At 37.7% G+C, this 4,711-nt stretch overlaps 2 non-coding genes across 2 annotated transcripts; one reads left to right on the top strand and one right to left on the bottom strand.

Moving 5' to 3' along the window:
• Positions 1 to 1,509: 1,509 nt before the first annotated feature.
• LOC121205273 (small nucleolar RNA R71) lies at positions 1,510 to 1,616 on the top strand. The gene has a single exon (XR_005900357.1). It is a non-coding gene; the product is annotated as a small nucleolar RNA R71 (small nucleolar RNA).
• Positions 1,617 to 4,008: 2,392 nt separating this feature from the next.
• On the bottom strand, positions 4,009 to 4,115 carry LOC121205353 (small nucleolar RNA R71). The gene has a single exon (XR_005900434.1). It is a non-coding gene; the product is annotated as a small nucleolar RNA R71 (small nucleolar RNA).
• Positions 4,116 to 4,711: the final 596 nt, after the last annotated feature.

Here is a 4,711-nt window from a genome sequence, read left to right as displayed (position 1 = left end):
TGTGTTGCCAGAATTGCGAGCTTGAAGGGTGATTGTTTCGTCTCTTACACGAAGTGTGAGCTCACCTATGCCAACAGCAATAATTGTTTTAGCAGTTGCTAAAAAGGGCCTTCCTAGAATTAAAGGAGTGTTGCTATCCTCCTCTATGTCTAAAACAATGAAGTCAATGGGAAATATAAATTTATCGATTTTTACTAGCACATCTTCAATAATACCCCTAGGAAATCTTATAGTTTTATCTGCTAATTGAATGCTCATCCTAGTCTGTTTGGATTTCCCAATACCTAATTGCTTAAACATTTTGTAAGGCATGACATTGATACTAGCCCCTAAATCAGCTAATGCATTATTAACATCTAAATTACCAATTAAGCAAGGAATTGTAAAACTCTCTGGATCTTTTAGTTTGTACGGTAGCTTATTTTTCAGAATAGCTTAGCACACTGTGTTTAGCTCCACATACGATGCCTCGTCCAACTTCCGCTTATTTTCTAAAAGCTCTTTTAAAAGTTTCATTGCATTTGGCATCTGCGATAGGGCTTCAATAAACGGTAAGTTAATATGTAGTTTTTTTAAGTGTTTAAGGAATTTACCAAATTGTTCATCTGAGCGGTCTTTCCATGTCGCGTTGGGGTATGGCACATGAGGTTTATATTAGACATTCACTAATTTGTTTGTATTTTGAGCTACCTCACCTTGACCTTTGCTTACCACAGTTTCTTACCTCGGTTCTGGTTTAGGCTCCACAAATCCTTCTTCATCTTTAACATTAATCACGTTGAGCTGTTCCCCTGGGTTGGGTTTAGTATTACTTGGCAAACTTCCTTGTGGTCGTTCAAAAATTAGTTTGGAAAGCTAGCCTATCTGAGTTTCGAGCCCTTAGATCGACGCTTGTTGATTTTTAAGTGTTGTCTCAGTGTTCTGGAAACGAGTTTCTGACACCGTATGGACTTTGAGAGCATCTCTTCAAGGTTCGGTTTCTTTTCCTGTTGGTAGGGTGGTTGCTGAAAACCCAGAGGATGTTGTGGTCTTTGATTTCCTTGGCCTCCCCACGAGAAATTAGGACGGTTCCTCCAACCTACATTGTAAGTGTTACTAAATGGATTATTTTGAGGTCGAGGATTATTACCCATGTAGTTTAATTGCTCGTTATCCATGTTGTGGCCATAAGGTTGGTATTCCGAATGGCTTGTTCCACTGCCACTTACTTCGCATTGCATTACTAGGTGAACCTGTGAAGAACTAAGAAAACCATCAATCTTTTTACTTAAGAGTTCTACCTGATTAGAGAGCATGGTGACCGAAACGACGTTATAAACGCTGGCTGTTTTCATTGGCATTGTCCTCATGACTTGCCACTGATAGTTATTCAGTGACATCTCCTCTATAAAATCATAAGCATCTTCAGGTGTTTTATTATTGATGGTTCCGCCAGGAGCTGCGTCAACCATTTGCCGAGTCGAAGGATTTAGACCATTGTGGAATGTCTAAACTTGGAGCCAAAGCAGTAACCCATGGTGAGAGCACCTTCTCAAAAGATCCTTGTATCTCTCCCATGTATCGTAGAGTGTTTCTAAATCCGTCTGCACAAAAGAAGAGATATCATTACATAATTTAGCCGTTTTAGCCGGCGGAAAATATTTTAGTAAAATTTTTCGTTCTTTTGTTCCCAAGTAGTAATTAACCCTCATGGTAACAAGTTCAACCACTATTTCGCTTTGTTCCTCAATGAAAAAGGTAATAGCCGAAGACGAATGGCATCATCAGAAACACCATTAATTTTAAATGTATCGCATAGTTCCAAGAAGTTGGCTAAATGAGCGTTAGGATCCTCATCTTTCAAACTATCAAACTGAACAAATTGCTGTATCATTTTAATATTGTTAGGTTTTAATTGAAAAGTATTGCAGCTACAGCAGGTCTAACTATGCTCGATTCAATTCCTATTAAAGAAGGTTTAGCATAATCATACATAGTGCATGGTGCAGGATTTTGATTAGTCGCAATTGTAGGAGGTAGCTGATTTTCTTGGTTTTCAGCCATCTCTTCAGTTGGGGGTTAAGTATCGTCTTCTTGCTCGTTCTCTGTGTATCGTAAGCTTCCCTTATTTCTTTTTGATTTCTGTGAACTGTACAATCGATTTCTTCATCAAAAAGTAGTGGTCTTGACGGGTTTCTTCTAATCATAAACTATAAAAACCTGCCAAGAGAAGGAAAAAGTAAAGTAATAAATAATAATAATAAATTAAAGTGCAAGAAAAATAAATGGCCAAAGTAATAAAAATTGTGCATTCCTAATATTTCAGTTCCTCGGCAACGGCGCCAAAAACTTGATCGCGGGATTTCGTGATAGGTTTTAAATATTTATAATTACTCATTCTTGAACTAACTATTATCGCAATGTAGGCAAGTGTACCTATCGAATAGTAGTATAGTTTTAGCAAGACCAGATTGTCGAACCCAAAGGAACTAAAAGTACTAGTAATGACTGTCTTTTTATTATCTAACCAAAGAATAAAGAGGTTTTTATTTTAACTAACTGATTATCTAAACTAAGAACTCACAAAGAAAAGAATTGGGGAATTGCTTTTGGGGAAAATCGATTGACTTAAGACAATACCTAATTAAAAATCCACCTAGACTTTACTTGTTATTCTGGCTCCGAATCGGACGATTTATTCATTCAAGTTATTCTGTAGAAATCCCTAAGTTATGTTAATATCCTTATTCAAGATTAACAACGTCTAATCCCTAGATTGAATAATTGAGACTTTTCTCTAATTAACAACCTAGGGTTGCATTAACTCGATATATCGATCCCTTTATTAGGTTTCACCCTAATCCAGCAAAATCTTGGCACCCTATGTCTAGGCGCACAATCAACTCCGCTTAATTATGACAAATGTACTCTTAGACAGGGTCTATTCCTCCTCTGAATAAGAGCTTATCTTGAATCAGTATCCTGGGATATCAAAACAAGAATTAAGACCACATAATTAAGAACAAGTTAAATATTTGTCATATGATTCAGAAAATAATAACAAGATGCGTCTTAGGTGTCATTCCCCTTAGCTATTTAGGGGCTTTAGTTCATAATTAAATAAGAAAACATCTCAGAATGATAAAGAATACAAAACATAAAGAAAACCCAAAACTCCTGAAGGGAAATTGAGGAGAGATCTTCAGTCTTGATGATGAATCCAGCTTCTAAGATGGATCAATCGGCTTCCTTGGAGTAATTCCTAACTCCCTCCTCTCTGTGTCCCTTTTCTTCCTCCTCTAGGGTGTATTTATAGGCTTTGGAATGCCTAAAAGCCCTCAAAATTAGCCTTTTCTGAATTGGACTCAACTTGGGCCCGGTAGGGACACACCCGTGTGACATGCCCGTGTTCGATTACTTCAGGCAATGTTCGAGCCTGCCAAATTGACACGGCTGTGTGGTCTCCCGTGTGAGGTCCAGGCCGTGTTGATTTTGTACTTTGCCCATTTTCTCCATTTTTGGCCCGTTTCTCGTTCCTTTCGCTCTCCTATGCTCTCCTAAGTATAACATATGAAATTAAAGCATTAGGAGCATCGAATTCACCAATTATAATGGGAAATCATCCATAAAATGCATTAAACATGGGGTAAAAATATGTATAATTTACGATTTATCAATTATGCTAAACCTACTTTAACAATAACTGAATCAAGTATTGTTAGACCTGTTGTTTCTGCAAATAATTTTGAACTTAAACCTAACATGATTCAAATGATACAACAGTTTGTTCAGTTTGATGGTTTGCAGGATGAGGATCCAAACACTCATTTAGCAAATTTTCTAGAATTTTGCGACACCTTTAAGATCAATGGCGTTTCTGACGATGCCATTCGCCTTCGATTATTTCTATTTTTGTTACAGAATAAGGCTAAACAGTGGTTGAACTTGTTACCACTAGGGTCAATCACTACTTGGGAACAAATGACCGAAAAATTGTTGCTTAAATATTTTTCGCCAACTAAAATGGCTAAATTGAGGAATGATATCTCTTCTTTTGTGTAGATGGATTTAGAAACACTTTATGATGCATGGGAGAGATACAAGGATTTATTAAGAAGGTGCCCTCACCATGGGTTACCTTTTGGTTACAGGTTCAGACCTTCTACAATGGTGTGAACCCCTCAACAAGGCAACTGATTGATGCAGCTGCTGGTGGAACCTTGAACAACAAAACACCTGAAGAGGCTTACGAATTTATTGAAGAGATGTCACTAAACAACTATCAGTGGCAAGTCATGAGAACGAAGCCGACAAAAGCAGCCGGTGTTTTCAACCTCGACACCGTCACTATGCTATCTAACCAGGTAGAACTATTCAATAAAAAGATTGATGGTTTGTATGATTCTACTCAAGTGCATCTAGTGATGAGGTGTGATTCAAATGAAAGAGGGATGCACAACGCAGATTATCCATCCTTCAACCCCCAGAACCTAGGGAGAACAAGTCCACTATATAGGTAACAATTCTATACCTCAGAATAACCCTTATAGTAACACTTACAATGCAAGTTGGTGGAACCATCCCAATTTTTCATGGGGTGGTTAAGTGAATCAAAGGCCACAACACCCTTCAGGTTTTCAACAACCACCTTACCAACAGGAGCAAAAACTGAACCTTGAGAAAATGCTTACAAAATTTATCTCGGTGTCAGAAACTTATTTTCAGAATACCG

The sequence above is a fragment of the Gossypium hirsutum genome, chromosome A08 (assembly GCF_007990345.1).
Source record: "Gossypium hirsutum isolate 1008001.06 chromosome A08, Gossypium_hirsutum_v2.1, whole genome shotgun sequence".
NCBI lineage: Eukaryota > Viridiplantae > Streptophyta > Magnoliopsida > Malvales > Malvaceae > Gossypium > Gossypium hirsutum.
Note: the sequence above shows the minus strand (reverse complement) of the source record. Positions and strands in the feature narration are given on the sequence as shown.